Genomic DNA, 17618 nt, shown 5'->3' on the forward strand with positions numbered 1-17618 from the left:
ACAATGAGCAGCTCCCTACTAGCCTTCATGGAGCAAACAGAAAAACTCCCCTCTACTCTTCCCAGAGTTGTGGGTCCCCACTGACCACTTACACTGTCTATCTGAAAAACATGAATGCTAGTCTAGAGTCCTTCGGTTTTCAAAACATGCTGAGGGGCGCCTGGGTGGCTCAGTTGGTTAAGCGACCAGCTTCAGCTCAGGTCATGATCTCACAGTTCGTGGGTTTGGGCCCCACGTCGGGCTCTGTGCTGACAGCTCAGAGCCTGGAGCCTCCTTCTGATTCTGTGTCTCCCTCTCTCTCTGACCCTCCCCTGCTTGTGTTATCTCTGTCTGTCTCGCAAAAATAAATAAAAAACATTAAAAAAATTTTTTTAATTAAAAAAAAACATGCTGAGTACATACTATGTGCTAGCATCACGAGTGCCAAGAAAAGACAAAATTCTTCCCCTGGGAAGTAACTCTCCCAATAGTAGGGAAGATGACAAAACAGCGTGACCAGTGCTAGAGCAGAGAAGGAGAAAAGATACTTGCAAGGAGAGAGTGCGTTCTAGCTGAGAGTGCTCATGCAAGCCTCACGGGATACACGCCTAAAATGCCTTGAAGGGTGAGTAGAACTCACTAGAGGAGTAAGAAGGGTCTCCTGGGCTTACAGAAGGCTCAGAAACAAGGTGATGTGTCAAACGATAAGTTGCTGCGAGTAGTCTGGAGCTTGTCTGTTGGATACACACAGCAGGGCAGGGGAGGGGCCACTTTCACATCTAGGCCCAGGCACAACCTGCCTTATTTTCCCCCACTGGTTGCTCCTGACTCACACTCACATCCCTAAACCCCACTCCCGGGTCCTTCTGGACCTTCCATCCTGAACATATGCCCTTCCCTCTGCCTTGAATTTCCCTCACCCTGTTCCCTTCTCTGCCTGCACATTTCATCTCTGTGTGAAGCCTCCTTACATCCCGGGGCAGAGCAAGGTGCTTGCCCATCTGCCTACCCCCATTTGGCCACTTGGTAGGATGGACTATGTTTCTACTTTAAAAAGGCATAGACAGAGTCCTTGACTTCAGGGAGCTTGGGAACCAAGAGCCCTGAAACACAGAGCAGGCCACCAAGCCCCCAGTGCCCCGATGACCACCACAAACTGAGCTGCCTTGAGGTGCAGGGACGGAGAACCACATCCTTAAGAGAGCTCCACTCTGTCCATGGCCCTCACTTAATCCTTCCAATTCCAGTTTCTCTCACTGCATTGTCTCAATCTATGACCTCAATTTTGTTTCATCCCTTTAATCTTCCATTTTGGAGATTGCTCTGTTCTTTTCCTGCCCCACAGCCAGTTGTTCAGGGACAGCATGACAGCAAGGGAGAACACAAGCTGTGACTTCAGCCAGAGCTAGGCTTGCATCCCAGCTGCAGCAACCCGATGACTTGCTGTGAATTGAAAGAGATGACAGCATTTAACTGCTCCAGGACCCGGCAAGCACTCAACAAGCCACAACTCCCATGTCTGTTGATTAGCCCTGGAGTCATCCATCTTTGCACCCACCTCCAGCTTTATATCTATTGTCTTGACTTCCAATAATTTTCGCCCCTCCCTCTCCTCTCCACCCTGTCCCTGATCCTCCAACAAGAGTGACAGACCCTATATAACTGTAGGACCTCACAAGCTTCTTAGAGGAAGTGGCGTGATGATGGGTCTAAAAGATAAATAGCCTCGGGATCTGTGGATCTGACAAGAAGAGGGCATACCAGCAAGTGGGAAATGGTGAATAGAGAGAGAGACAGGAAAGCGTGTATCAAGAGACTGGTTTGCCTGGATGGTGGGGTTCCTGACAGAGATGTTAGAGGTCAAGATAGACAGAGGCTAAGACCATCACCTGCAGTTTTGGGGAAATCACAAGCATAGATTTGTGGGGAGGGGGGAGGTGAGAGCAGGCTGTAGAGTGACTGTATACAGGATGCAGTGGGAAGAAAGAGACCCAAGACACAGGTCACTCCTCAGAGGTGACCCTTGTGTTGTACAAAGCACACAAAATCACAAGTCTTGAGCTCTAAGACATGCAACTAATGAAGTGAGAGACCTTCCACTTCAACTGGCTCATCTGCAAAATGAGAAGTTGGACTTTCACGTGGCGTGACCTATTTCAAGATTCTGACCAACAAGGTCCTGTTTCAATTCTTAAAAAACAAATCACAAGAGTTACTAGTCCTATTTCACCCTTCACACACCTTGCACTTACTTACCCACCATTAGGAAAATATTTGTCACACTTCAATTGGGTTTCTAGATTCTGTCTTCCCCAGAGACTGGACATAGGGATATGTCTCCTTCATGTTTCACTCCTGTGCCTCCTTATGACAGTAACCATACCTATTATATTTTCAACCCCTGTGATCTAGGACAGCCTGAAACCAAAGTGCATATTCTTGCAATTACACCTACTGCATCCCAAAGTACTGAAGAAAAAAATACCTGGAATACACGAGCAAATGAGCATTCACATCCCATGCCATTCTTTCCACCCAGAATACCCTTTCCTTTCATTTTTGAGACTTCTCAAGTCTCCTCTGGAAGGCATTTTTTTATTGATCCTTACACACTTCTGTGTCTTGCTGCTATGCTTCTCTTAGCAGTTAGTATTCAGTGTGTGTTAGAGGAATTCTCACCTCTTTCACTCTGAAGCAGTGTGCTGCGTTGAGAAGGCTCTCTCTGAGCTCTGCCCTTTTGGCTCCCCTTCTACTACATCTACTCAAAAAGTCCCCACTTCTTTTTTTTTTAATTTTTTAATGTTATTTTTGAGAGACAGAGTGCAAGTGGGGAAGGGGCAGAGAGAGAGGGAGATACAGAATCTGAAGACAGGCTCCAGGGTCTGAGCTGTCAGCACAGAACCCGAGGTGGGACTCGAACTCACAAATGTTGAGATCATGACCTGAGCCAAAGTCGGATGGCCAACCAACTGAGCCACCCAGGCACCCCCAAAAGTCTCCACTTCTTAAGCCTCCTTCTACCTGTCCTCTTTTCCCACAGATGAAGCATCTTTGAGATGGACAGAACAAGGCACAGGCCAGAGTCTCACCTGATTATTCATCACAATAATCTACAGAGGTTAAAAAAATAACAGATGGAGGCTCTCTGCTCCTCCCCATTCAACAGACAGCAGCATCTTCTTAGGCAATGCCAGCTGCATCCCCAAGACATGATGGTAAATGGATTTGGCCTTACTGGGCACCTTGGTACCAGGGCTGCTTTTAAGTATGGCAAAGTGGATATTGCCTTCACAAATGACTTCTCCATTGACCTCAACTACATGGTCTACCTGTTCCAGTATGATTTCACCCATGATAAATTCAATGGCACAGTCTAGGCTGAGGATGGGAAACCTGTATCATTAAAAAGCCCATCTCCATCTTCTAAAAGAAAATTCCTGACAACATCATGGGGTGATGCTGGTGCTGATATGTGTGGAGTCCACTGGCGTCTTCACTACCATGGAAGAGGCTGGAGCTCTCTTGAAGGGTAGAGCTAAGAAGGTCATCATCTCTGCTCATCCTGCTGATGCCCTCATGTTTGTGATGGGCATGAACCATGAGAAGTATGACAACTCTCTCAAGATTGTCAGCAATGCCTCCTGTACCACCAACTGCTTGGATCCTCAGGCCAAGGTCATCCACGACAACTCTGACATCCAGGACAACTCTGGCATCATGGAGGGACTCATGACCACAGACCATGCCATCAATGCCACCCAGAAGACTGTCAATGGCCCCTCTGGGAAGCCGTGGTGTGATGACTGAAGAGCTGCCAAGAACAGCATTCCTGCTTCTACTGGGACTGCCATGGCTGTGGGCAAGATCATCCTTGAGTTGAATGGGAAGCTCACTGGCATGGCCTTCCATGTCCCCACTCTCAACATGTCAGTTGTGGATCTGACGTGTCACCTGGAGAAAGATGCCAAATACAATGACATCAAGAGGTGGAGGAGCAGACATCAGAAGGCCCCCTTAAGGGCATCCTGGGCTACACTGGCCAGGTTGTCTCTTATAACTTCAAAGGTGACACCCACTCTTCCACCTTTGATGCAGGGGCTGCATTGCCCTCACTGGCCACTTTGTCAAGTTCAATTCCTGGCACAATAATGAATTTGGCCACAGCAACTGAGTGGCAGATTTTGTGGTCCAGATGGCCTCCAAAGAGTAAGAGCCCCCCGGACCACCAGTCCCAGCAAGAGCAAGAGGAAGAGAGAGGCCCTCAGCTGCTGAAGAGTCCTGGCCTCAACTCATCCCCCAACACACTGAGAATATCTGACCTCTATACACTTTCCATCCCAGACCCTCTGATAAAGGGAGGGGCCTGGGGAGCCTGCCTTGTCATGTGCCATTAATAAAGAACACTATACCCAGTCCCCTCCCAAAACAAGAGAGAGAAAGAGAGAGTGAGTGATCATTGCTTTCTGGAAAGAAACAAATCACAAGTCGCTGTTGGAAGTGTTTGCCTGTGGAAGGAGGGACTGAGAACTAGATGGAAGGAGAAGAGACTTTCTTTTCTGTACTGTGAATTTTTACTTTGGGCATGTATGTCATTTAATTTTCTTTAAAATATGGGGGAAAAAAACCCAGATGCTCAAGGTCTGCTCCCAGATATGATTACTTAGTATTTCCAGGAAAGGGCCTCAGGAACCATATTTTATTTAAAGCTTTGGGTGATTTTGATGCAAAGGCATAGTTGGGACCCATGGGGAGAAAAACGGTGTATATCTATTGTGTAGGTGTGAATGCACGTGTGATTCTGTGTGGCAGGGAGGGGGCTGGGGGCAGGATTCCACAACTGAAACATTCCTTCAATATTCCTTGCATAGAAGTTTCCTCAGTCTTCTCCCAAGAAGCCAGATGAGACAGTGGGCTCAATTGCCTCCCCCTAAGGAAAGACCAGAATGAAACTTGCTCCCTAATGGAGGGCAACTAATGAATGGTGACAAGTGTGGACCCAGGAGTCAGGCAACCTGTGTTCACGTCCTGGCCCTAACTTGCCTCCAGGAACTTCTCTCTGTCTTTGTGTCCTCATTTAGTGTTGTGTGAAGATGTATCCAGATGTATCCAGAGTACTTAGAGCCAGGCCTGGTGTGGGAAAAGCACAGCATAATCACTGACGATTAGCACAAACAGGTGACAAATGAGTCCCTTGTTATCATGAAAGGTGAAGCAGGTCACCCCCTTCTTCACTGGGCCCCTGTGATGTCATATTGCTGGCCCTGTGGAATCACACCATAATGCCATTATTTGCTTACATGCCTGTCTGCATTACTGGGATGCTACTGTCCTAAGGGAGACACTGCTTCCCATTTAATTTATTTTATCCCTTGGACATGGAGCCTTTGACGACCCGCAAAGCATGCCAAGGAAGGAGTCACTTCATTACAAAGCTCCAGCATCCTTTCTTTCAGAAAGCCATCCTTGACCTAGCTGAATTTAACTATCTCCTGCTCTCCGTCCATGGACTCACCTCCTTGTAGCATGCCAATATTTCACCACCGTAGGCTGAAATTCCATCTCTCCTCCCAGGTAAGGGCTCCTTGGCAATGAGTCTTGTCTTCTTCTGTGTTACACCCTGCCAGATTTCAGTGCATTTCTTGGCGTACAGCAGGAGTGCAATAAATGTCTGTTGAATCAGATTGCTCTTCTTATCTGACCCCACTGGACACTCTCTGGGACCCCTACAGAAAGCAAACAAGGTGTTAGTTAACTTGATGTATAGTCTTCATATCAACGCGGGTGGGGTGGGGTGGAGGTAGAAGTGGGTTTATCTCTAAGAGAAACATTTTTTTAGTCAACAGTCTGCAGATACTTGAAAAAGAGGAACATATTGTGCCCTGGTTCTAAAATCCTAGATAATTATACTTCATCGGCAGCCCAGCTCTTTGTTCTTTATTAAAACTGCATAGGAATAACCTAGCCATGCTATTGCTACTATTAATAATGTGCACACCTTATCATATTACAAACTGTATTATGAAAATTGAGTCCAACTCAGGGGAAAATTGATAGGACAAAACTACCTCATTCTGTTGATAAGGGAGGAGACTTCCTTCCCGACCAAAGTTAGGTCCCTTCTGGGCATGGGAACGAACTGCAGCCTCCTAAGCCCCAACCCCTCGGCCTGCCCACACCAATCAAAAGGATCGGTGAAGACTTTGTTCCAAGTGCCCCGGCCTCCTAAAGAACCCACTATGCTCTGTACCATGGCCAGCAGTTTGCATTCAGAACAGCCAGCAGACCTTGCAAAAGACAGGAACACAGCCCACTCCACACAGTTTTCACTTTTTATAAGGACATCTTCCCAGAGTTTCCACTTCAGTCTTCCAAACCACACTTGTAAATAGGGCGTCATCCTCACTTTTGTGTCTTAACCCTCCTCCTCCGTGAACTACGAATTTTTCTATGCCAAAAATGAGCAGGGGGAGGGGAGATACAGACCATCTCACTAGATTCACCTCTCTTCCTCGTTGAAGTTGCCCAGAGACTCCTAGGGAGGACCTTGACCCCTTCCTATTGTGGTGCTCTGCGAGCATGCAATGTGCAGCACTGCATCAGTAGGAAGGAAAAGGTTTCCACCTGCAGTTCATTAAACACAGTTTTGCTGTGCGCACCCTGCATTAGAAAGTAGAGCATCCAAGTCCAGCTCACCGAAGGGCCCTGAGGAAAGTACCGCCTCAGGGCTTGCTTTTGCCTACAAAAACCAAAGGAGGTCTGAGCCCAATGAGGATCTGGTGTAACTTCCAAAAACCTCCTCTTATTCTTTCTGGGGAAAGACTTGCTTAGCGACCCAAACTGATTTTCCTTATTTCAAATGCAAATTGCACACACGCACACACACACACGCTGTGAGATTTTATGAGGTAAATGGTGGCGTCGTGATCGTCCAAGTTCAGCACCACTTTTTAACTTTCCATCACCAGGCCTTATCTTTCCAGAAAACAGATGAAAAGGTCTGAGGGAGGGAGGTGATCATAGAGATGAGAAAGGCTTTTATTAAAAGAGTGTTTTCCCAGACCTTAACTAAACCTCATCCACTTTTGTCAGTCAGGGCCGACAGTTGAGAGCAATATTAGAGGAGGTAATTGCATGTATCAGTCAACAGCTTTTGTCCTGTGGCCGCTGAGAATTACAGTAAAACGGGAACAGGAAAACAGCATACTGGATTAAAGGCAAAAAAGATCTTTCTCCAGTTTCTCTCTACTCACCAGCTGTTATGTTCGACTAGAGACAGAAGCAGCAATAATATCTGGGGGAAATCTAGCCTACCACAGTCTGGTTTTGTTTTTTTTTTCCTCCTTCTGTTTTTCCTCCGCCTTAAAAGTGATTAAGCTTAGACTTTAAAGAGAAACTTTCTCAAAAAGCATTCTATCTCACCATAGCAACTAAGCTATTGGCCATATATGAATTTTTCTCCCACTCAAGTATATGAGCGTATGTGAACCTGAACCTTCTACCATTGCTTAGACTGACTATCAAACAACCGCCTCACAGCTTTGATATCGCTTACTAACAAGGCCTAGTAGTTGCTTAAATAAACAGTTGGCAAGACACAGGTCCATTTTCTGTACATTTGATAGTAAATCACACCAACTCAAATCACACCATGCTGATGAAAAGTTCACATAGGGGTCTGAAATCCATGACCCCTCCCCACCCACTGACCGTAAGTGGGAGCTGGAAGAAGAGAGAGAGAAGAGAGAAAGGCCAATCCTTATGCACCTGCACGAATCCCCACAAGAGAAGTGTGATTGTCACCAGGTCCCTGGTGCTGCAGACACCACACACTGGCCCCCATACCCCAATACTAAAGGAACTTCAGGAACTTTCTCTCAACCATGAGAAAATAACCAAGTCTGTCCAAAAACTGCCAGAGACTGGATACAAAAGTGGAGCTCTTAGGGCGCCGGGTGGCTCAGTCGGTTAAGCGTCCGACTTCGGCTCAGGTCATGATCTCACGGTTCGTGGCTTCGAGCCCCATGTCAGGCTCTGTGCTGACAGCTCAGAGCCTGGAGCCTGTCTTTGGATTCTGTGTCCCCCTCTCTCTGACCCTCCCTTGCTCATGCTGTCTCTCTCTCAAAACTGAATAAAACATTTAAAAAATTTTAAAAAGAAAGAAAAGAGGAGCTCTTAGGGCCAAGGTGGGGGTACCTTCGAGAGAGAACTGGCTGAACTAGGAAGGACAGAGACCAACTCCAACAGGATAGCAGGGACCAGAGAACAGTGGTCCAAGGTCATTTCTGAGCACGTTAATGACACCAGGGGCAGAGCTGAATTTGGCCCGCTCCACCGTGACTCTGACAGGCCAACTAGGACATGAGTGCGGTGGGCCACAACAAAGCTGTTGTTATTAATGAATTTTATCCTTAAATACTTGAAATCCTATAGCCATGACTGACTTCATGATGCAACAATAAACACTCCCTTTTTTCTTAATTTTTTACTTTATAGATCAAAACCTGAGGTTTAGGGAGGTCCAGCAACTCAACCAGGTTAACATAGCCAATGAGTAATACAGGCAGGATTCAAAGTCAGCTCTGCCTCCCCCAAAGCAGATGCTCATGCTGCTACAAACACTTCTTCCTGGGGAGGTGGATGTCCAGCAGTACTTGAGTATGGACACCGGGGATGGAGGGAGCTTTGGAATAAATCTGTAGCATCTTCCTGGGATCATATTTATTCAAATATCAGTGAATGTCAAATGGAACAGGAGGAGTAAGGTGGTGGGGGATTAAGTAATTGCATTAATCAATATTTTATAACACATTTTTTTCACATTAAATTCAATGGCTGCATTAGAGAGCAAGATGCAATATTTCTATTTTTTAAAAAGATTGAATAGGTAATGAATTAATATGATTCAAATTCAAACACTATAAATAGTGCAAAGTGGAAAGTTTCTCCCTCTCCTTATCCCCAAGCCCCAATTCCCAATTCCCTACTCAATAGGCAAATTATTACTTATTTTATGCATATGCATACATATATGTGATAGCAAGTACATATATAGCAATTTTTTTTCTTTTTAAAGCAAATAGTAAGCTCACTAGACATGCTCTTCTGCACATTGCTCGTTTTCATTAAATAGGATATCTTGGAGTTCCTATCTATAGACAACTCCCTCATTCTTGTTGAAAGCTGTTAGTATTTCATTGAATTGATGCCTCATTATTTATTTAACCAGTCCTATTAGTGGACTCTCAGAATGTTCTGAAACTTTGCTACTACAAACAGTGCCTCAATTAATAATCCTGTACATGGATCGTTTCACACATTGGAGAATAGGTATATGGACCGCATTGCCGCAAGTGGAGCTGCTAGGTCAAAGGCGTTTGCGTTTACATTTTGACAGATATTAACAAATTTCTTTCTTTGGAAGTTGTACCAATTGGCAGAAAGCCATTTCTCGGTATTATCAAACTCTTTTCGGTTTGCCAATCTGACAGGTGAAAAATGAAATTTCACTGTTGTTGTACTTTGCATTTTTCTTCTTATGGGTGGGGCTGAGTAGCTCTTCCATGTCCTTAAAAGCTGTTTCTCTGTTAGTTTCTCCAAACTGTTCATATCCTTTGCCCACTTTTTAGGGTTTTGGGCTTTTTTAATTGGCTGGCAGAGTTCTTTATAGAGTATAGAAACCAGCCCTTTGTCTGAGACAAGCCGCAGTTTCCCAGACCTGCCCCACCTGCCTTCTCTTGTCAGTTTCCACTGAGAAACCCAGCCCCACAGCAGCGGCATGGCGCCAGCAGCCCAACTGTCCCCATGCTGACCCACGTTGACCCATCCGTACCTGAACCCTCCTGAAACCTACTTGTGGCCTTGCCAAGCTTCTCTCCACATCCTGGGTTCATCCCCCAGGGTCTGTTCTTGTCCAACGGACGGCCAAGTACCGTGATCTAGCTATCCCATCTCTAGGCTCCCCTGAAGACGTGAGGAAGTAAGGGAAGAGTTGAGAGCTGGAACATATTCTCAACACCAAACCCCAACCCAGGATCTCTACATACCACTCATTCTCCTCCACTAAGCATCCCCAAGATCATGTAAGGTGCCTTGATAATAATAATCACTCTCACATATTGAACATCTATTGTGTGCCAAGCACCAATCAAAGCACTTGACATATATTACCTCATTTCATCTTCAAAAATGTCTCAAGAAGAATATTATTATCATCACCCCATTCTATAGATGACAACACAAGTGACAGAAATGTTAAATAATTTGCCATGGGTATATAATGCCAATATGAAGCCAGGACTGAAAGTCAACTTTATTTCTACCTAATCCAACCCTGATATTGATATAATCTTCAGCAAATATTCTGGCCACCACTCAGGTTATGTAGATCACATACATGTACACACGTATACAAACACTGTAACACAGGGAAATCTGACCAATATTTTATGAGATCAAGGAACACTTTATTCTAGTACCAACACAATATGAGGTCTTGTGGAGATTATATAAAGAAATTAAAGATGTTTGGGGCCTTAGCTTGCCTAGTTTTAACTGAATGCCAAGTAAGTTGTACATCAATCTGAGGAACTATCCAGATTTCAAAGAATCAAGGAAATAATATCTAGGAAAAGATAGCTTAAGAATTATGACAGGGGCTACTTAGAAGTGATGCTCTGTTAGCAAAACTTAACACAACTCTCATATCCAAGGTAGAAAAGGATCCCAACCCTCAGCACAGGCAAATGACAAATCTTACTACAATAAGTTGCTTAGGGATGCCTACTTCCATCTTATATTTCCAAGGCCTAGATCTATAAAAACAAACATCCCCAATTCAAACTCACATCTCAAAGCCAAATATGCTGGGATAGACACCAGAGTGACTCATCCAGCTATGTCTCTGCCATGCCAGATGAGGCCAGCTCATGTCTGCCCTCTGCTCCCTTCTCATTCCCTAGATGACCACAAAGGAAAAAATGATCAACTTGCATCTTCATCATTATTGTATCAGTGCAGCCCAAAAGGGGAGCTTCAACACTGTGCCATCTGCCTCTGACAGCTTCGAGGGAATCTATGCAGCAAATGGTAAAATACAGCCATCCTGCACTAGTTCTGTAAGGGATCCCAGCCAGTGTGTATGTTTAACTATACAGTCAGATTTCGAGTACTCGGGGTCTAATAATCCAGACGGCAATCTAATTCAATTTTTAGTTCCTCTACCGATATCCCTTTTTGATCAGTTGACTGTTTATTCATCCCTTGGACTGAAGGTCCTTCCTTGGACTGAAGGATAATCTACTCATTTATCATCCCCAAAACATTGAGTCTCTGTTGTGCTATAGGGACTAAAAGTAAAAGGATCACAAAAAAGTTCCTAATCATAAGGAGTTTATAGTCTACTAAGTTATAAGAATTAAAACAACAACCACAACAACAAAAAACCTTTAAGGGCAGATGCAATGCTAGGGAACCTCTGTTTGGATGGAAGTAAAAGTCCACAGGATGACCCTCAACACCTGAAACCGGGCAAGATGACAAAGGTTATCGGGGGAAGCGATGACTGAGCTAAGGCCCAGGCAGGTCTAGAGGTAGTAAGGAAAATAATCCAAGTAGAGGGGCATCATGAACAGAGGCCTGGAGCTGAGACAGCCATCGCCCACTTGAGAGGCTAGAAAAGTAAAGCATGGCTGCAGCTGGAAGGGCTCAGTGTGCCCACACGAGCAGGGGCCCGCTGTGAAAGGCCTTGCACGCGGTGCCAACTGTGTGTGACTGAAGGCGGGGAGAACCGCACAAATAAATGGATTAAGCAGGAGCATGGTGTGACCACAGCAAAGCTGCTCAGGGGGTTAGTAATTTCATCGTAGATTGTAAATGACTATTGAGGCCTAATTGGTTAACATTTTGATAAGAGACAAAATTTTTAGCAAAAGAACGACTCCAAATGTATAATTAGGAGAAATCAAATGAAACTGGTGCAAGAGACCCCACTGGCCTTTCCCAAATCACACTAAACGATATCTACCATTTCTTTCATTAGCACAAAATCTCTCTCTCACACACACACACACACACACACACACTCATACTTAATATCATTTATAAGTCAGATTATTCATTACAGTATTAGTTATCACAAGATTGAAAACCTAAATATTTATCAGTTTGGGACTGTTTAAATAAATTATGGCATGGAATACCATGAAGCTATTAAAAAAGGCTGTGGAAATTTATTATTTACTATGTAAAAAGAGCTTCAAGATAAAGTATTGAGCGGAGGATGCAGAACAGTGCATATGCTACACTATCATTTTTCCCTGAAAGACTCTGGTGTAAGAGGAAGGGAAATACGTATGTATTTTTTGGTGCATGCATAAAACAACTCTGGAAGAAAGAAAACAATAATATTTGGTTGCCAGTAGGAAGTGGGTGGCCAGGGGAAGGAGGCTTCACTATATTCTCTTTTGTTCCTTTTGAATCATGTAAATGTATTATCTATTCAAAACTGTCCCTTCTTTGAATAGCTCACGACACAAACTGATACACACATGTACAGTGGGGAAGAGCCGTTAAAAATATCTAATAGGCTATAATACAAAGGTAAGAGAGGAGTTAAATAAATACTTGGTCCTGGGCCAGAGAAAATGCAATTGGAAAAGATCAGATTCCTCCTATTTCAGCCAATGTTTCTGTTGAACATTTCTCCACTATTCTCCAGGCCCGCGTCTTGCAAGCATATCTTTACGCCTGCATAAGTTCAGTCATGACTGAACACCCAGGGGGCTCTCTCCCCAGCCTCCTCACTTTGCAGATGTGGGAACCATAGGACAGCAAAGTGAAGGTGTTTGCTTCAAGTCATGTGAGTGGTTGGCAGGGTCCTAAGTGAACCTGTCATGGTGTCCCTTCTGTTGGCAGATGCTGACACTACTACCACAGAGACAGCGACTTTGGCTGAAACACAATTTGGTCTGTGGAGATTCCACTGGCCAATGCTCTTTGGGAGCCCTGAATAAACTGTGTGTCCACCAGCCCGTTAGACACCACCTCCTCTCCCCTTGGCAGGGGCAAAGGTCCCTTGTCCAAGGAAGACAGAAGTCATCTTCTCCTGAGGAGTGCTCATCAGTATCTGAGCTCACTTGGCCCTGGCCATCTCGTTAGACCAACGCCCAAATCCTGGAACCCACAGTTAGGTTTTTGTGCAGAACAGAATGTGATCCTCTGTGTAGTTAACAAACTGAAATCTCAGCATTAAGTTGCTAATCTTGCTTTAAAAGAAACAAAATAAGGTCCATCTACTCATCATCCCCAAGCTTCAGCCTTTAATGTCTTGATAGCAGTAGAGTGATCTGCTCTCATTTCCAAATCTGCACACACCCTGGCAGGCAGCCTATGAGCCCGGTTAGGCACCTTGTGGCTTCAGAAACAGACCAGGGCTCAGCCCGAGGCAGCTGGAGTCCTTAGGGATTTCAGAGCCCTGAGTTGCTCACATTTCTTTCCTTTTTCCACAGAACTGCTCTTCCTGTCCAAGACCTTTCATTGCTCTTGAAACTCCACACAGTTAACCGTTGATCTCCCCTCTGCCCTCCTCATCAGCCTCTTTATTCTTCTTGCTCCTTCCTCTGAGCTTTCCAGCAGCAACCCCATCCTAAAAATAGCTCCCCCCCTTCCTCCTGCCTGCTGATTCATGGTCTTTCATGCTCTTCCACAGTGTTCTTCCTTTTTTCCTTTCATTTCTAGGTGCCTTTAGAAAATGAGGGGGATATCTCACTTCAGCAATTTAATAATAAAGTAATCGTGATGTAAATCACAAAAGTGGAGAATATTTACTGAGCATTTACTTTGTACCAGGCACTGAGCTAAAAATATACATATATATGTGTATATATGCATATGTGTGTTTCTGTGTGTGTGTATATATATACCCAGCATGCATGATCTCAGAATAAAAACATCTTCTGAGCTATTTTTGTCTAGGAACAGAATATGATTGGATTCACACTGTCCACTCTCTAAGATGACAATAATCGATTGTGTTACCATATGACTGCTTTCAAGTAGCCCTTCACTATGTGACAACCAAACTCTATAACCAACCATCTGGCTGTATGTTGTTTGCACTGTAGCCAGAAATGTGAGTATGGATGGCCATCCCCTCCCACCCAGGGGGAGCCGTGAGATGGGGCTGTCTCGATTTTATTCTTATGCTACCAAAACGCAGATTTCAACATCTTTCACCAGAAACCACATCGCTCCTGCTTGAAATTCTACCTCAGTTTGAAGCCATACAACATGACAACCCAACAGTCTCTGTCTTAAGAGTTTAGAAAAGAAATGAGTGTGAAGATGAGCTTTGAAAATCTCTCACTTCTGCCTACAAAGTTCTTATCAAATGTAACTGCCTGGGTTGGGAACTTTGATAATATCTTCCTCATAAGGAAATTCCACTAGAACTAAAATACTAATTAACTCATGGAACTTGTGATACTCTGCTTTCTATGCATCCATTGTCACTTTTTTAAATGACTCGGTTGAACATTTATCTTATTCATCCTATTAAGATAGAATTGGAATCAGCCTCCCTGACATATGATCGCTTCCCTATTTTACCTACTGATATATTCCATGATAAATGAATTAATTCATAGTAAAGAAAAGCATATTAAAACAGGAAGTTCATTATTGCCTATCAATCTACATTTTTGGTTTTGTTTATTAATGACTCTTCCCAGTGCTGGAGAAATGTGGTTAATCAAGCATCCTTATATTCTTGACAAGAGAATTTGACAACGTAGTTTTTTGTAAAGTCTTCATACCCTTTCATTCCTAGGAATTAATTAACCTTAATAGCCTAAATGTTGGACAGATAAAAGAGTTTTATATAGAAAATGTTTCCTAAATCTGAAAATATGCAAAGTTCAGCAACAATGAAATGTGCAGTTATGGTGATAGAGTCACTCAACAAAATCAGATGAAGCTATCAAAAATGATTATTAAATTTATATGACAGGTGAAAAAAGTAACAACACATGCACTTTGTCATGAATACTTATGTCAAATATTCAGAGACACATGCAGAAAAATGCTAACAAAGGAAACTGGAGTCCAATCCTGGCTTCCCAGTTTATATATTGTGTAAATTTAGGTGGGTTAATCCCTGTTGACCAATTTCATCACATTATAAAGATAATAATAATGACAAAATAACTGATATCTGGAGGGAGGTAAATCAGTGCTGTGGCTGACAGCATAAGCAGTGAACAGATATGCTTACTATAAAGGTGATGGCGCTGTGATGCTCTGTCTTCATTTCCTAAAAACCAGTGACATCCTGACAGCACACACATCAGGACAGGGATCTCTTTATCTTTCTCTTGTTTCCTCTGGGGAAACAGCTGGATCTGGATGACTTCAGCCATGGTGTTATTGTCCTCTCCTTCCTAGAAAGTCCTATAGTGCTTCCTGCTTGAAACTATTGCTTGGCAGTGTTTTTATGCTGCCTAGAATGTATCATTCCATTTTATATGTACATAATGATCCCTGACTCCCCACAAGTCGGCTTTTAGGAATAGGGCATTTTGGGTCCCTCCTTATAGACCCTTTGACACAGAACCAAATGTGCCACAAATTAATTTGATTTTTAAAATATGTTGATATGACAATCACATGGAGAGAAGCATGCAGATTGCCCATAATTTCAACATTAGCTCTTTTTCCATTTCTTTATTAATCAAATTTTATTTCCATAGTCACACAGAGGCTAAAGAAACATAAATGCTGGAATGGTTTTCCTTGATTTGTATTTCACATCCACTTAGTTTTACAGCTCAGGAGAACCTGAAGTCAGTCTTGTTTTTAAGATTAATTCTGTATCTTTCCTGCACAGAAATAAATAATCTCGTCCAGTGGTCATTAATTCCTAGAAAAAAGGATGTACTCAGTGGAAAGCTAGAGGATAGGCCATATAGGACTTCTGGGAAAGAACCCTTTGGAAGGTAGAGTTCCCTTCAATGATTCAAATGATGCTCTCCATCCAAAGGTATTTCTGCTTAAAGTTTTTTTGTGATGCTATTTCCCTAGAGCAGGAGCCACACAAGCAAATACCTTTATCTGTGCCAGCTCATTTTTTTGTTTTCCACAGTTAGCTTATCTCCAATCATATAAACATGTACATGATGACAGTCTTCAGTTATGAAGGTAATACAAGAAAATACAGGTTACTTTGCTTTGAGAATTGGTTTGAGGACAAACCAGATTAAAGCTTATATGGATATACAAAATAATAGGCAGATTCTGTTATCTGCTTTCCTTAAATTATTTTATTAGAAAGAACATATTAATTATAATGGAAGCAAACTTGGACTCTGTGGGTTTCGAAAAAAAATTCCTTTGTAGCATCACTGCAGGATTTCCCACCATTTTTCTCTTTCTGATGAAATTAACTCCCCATGGTTGGTCAGCAGGATAATCTAATTTTAGCCAATCAGCTTGGGAGCTGCCGTTGACCTCACAAAGGGAGAGAAGAGTATCTGCAGTCATAGCAACCACCCGCTCGGCTCTGATCATCTCTGGACCCTTCTGCCTAACGGCAGACACCGGCTTGCTTCTTAGATGATTAATCTTTTCCCCTGTGAACCTCCTTGAATACATTAGCCAAACAAGTCTGATAAATTTGTTTATCCCAAGACAATCATTAGAAAATTACCTGCAAAAGTAATTCTCACTAGAGCAGTTTGTGAATGGAAAGCCATATGGCAGATGAGAACAGAAATAAGCAATAAAATCTCTTGCTATATGTCGCAACAGGTCAGGAAAGTTTTCCCCCTTTAAAGTTTATCATTTTACATTAAATCACAAAAGCACAGCAGCCTAAAGCCCACTTTATATGAGCAAAAGAACCTTCTATCCAGTCGCTAGCTGTTCTTCCAACACTGCACCTACTAGATGTTGAGTTCTAGGGATGCCCCTCTGAACCTGACCTATCTCTGCCGTCCTCAATCCCACAGCTCAGTGAGAGGAGACACAGGGGTAAATACACCATCGGGAGCATAGCAGAGACAAAACAGAGAGCTCTGAGAGCACTGGGAAGAAGTGGATAACTGTCTATTTTTCCAGAGCTGACAAAAAGTGTCATGGCTATGACTTTCAACTTTGGCAATGAAGGATGAGCAGAATTATTCCAAAATGGAAGAATATTCTAGGCAAAGAGAATAGCATTTGAAACACATGGACTTATGGACAACTGATAAACTCCTGGGCAGCAAAATGTCTGGGGTAGCTGGATATTGGCCACATCTCCTTCCAGGAAGCGAGACTAGAAGTGTGACCTGGGACAAGGTTGTCAGTACTTTGTAGAAGGCATGAACACATTTGTGGGGCTTCAAGAAGGCTAGACAATGAGGATGGATGGCAAGGGCTAATCTTGAAGCTCCTTCTAAAATTTTGTTTTAATGTTTGTTTGCTTTTGAGAGAGAGAGACAGAGGGCAAGTGGGGGAGGGGAAGAGAGAAAGGGAAACACAAAATCTGAAGCAGGCTCCAGGCTCTGAGCTGACAGCACAGAGTCCAGGGTGGGGCTCAAACCCATGAACCGTGAGATCATGACCTGAGCTGAAGTCAGAGGCTTAACCGACTGAGCCACCCAGGT

General features: G+C 43.6%; 1 long non-coding RNA gene and 1 pseudogene across 1 annotated transcript in view; one reads left to right on the forward strand and one right to left on the reverse strand.

The window, feature by feature from the left end:
- The first annotated feature begins 3191 nt into the window (after nucleotides 1–3191).
- Nucleotides 3192–4189, forward strand: LOC115291977 (annotated as a pseudogene).
- Nucleotides 4190–5220: 1031 nt separating this feature from the next.
- Nucleotides 5221–17618, reverse strand: part of LOC115291978 — a 51133-nt gene continuing 38735 nt past the window's right edge. Inside the window, exons 4-5 of the long non-coding RNA XR_003908745.1 lie at nucleotides 5492–5702; nucleotides 5221–5240 (exon numbers count right to left, since the gene is read on the reverse strand). This is a non-coding gene — a long non-coding RNA (uncharacterized LOC115291978). The remainder of the gene's footprint in view (nucleotides 5241–5491; nucleotides 5703–17618) is intronic.

The sequence above is a fragment of the Suricata suricatta genome, chromosome 5 (genome assembly GCF_006229205.1).
Source record: "Suricata suricatta isolate VVHF042 chromosome 5, meerkat_22Aug2017_6uvM2_HiC, whole genome shotgun sequence".
Taxonomy (NCBI): Eukaryota; Metazoa; Chordata; class Mammalia; order Carnivora; family Herpestidae; genus Suricata; species Suricata suricatta.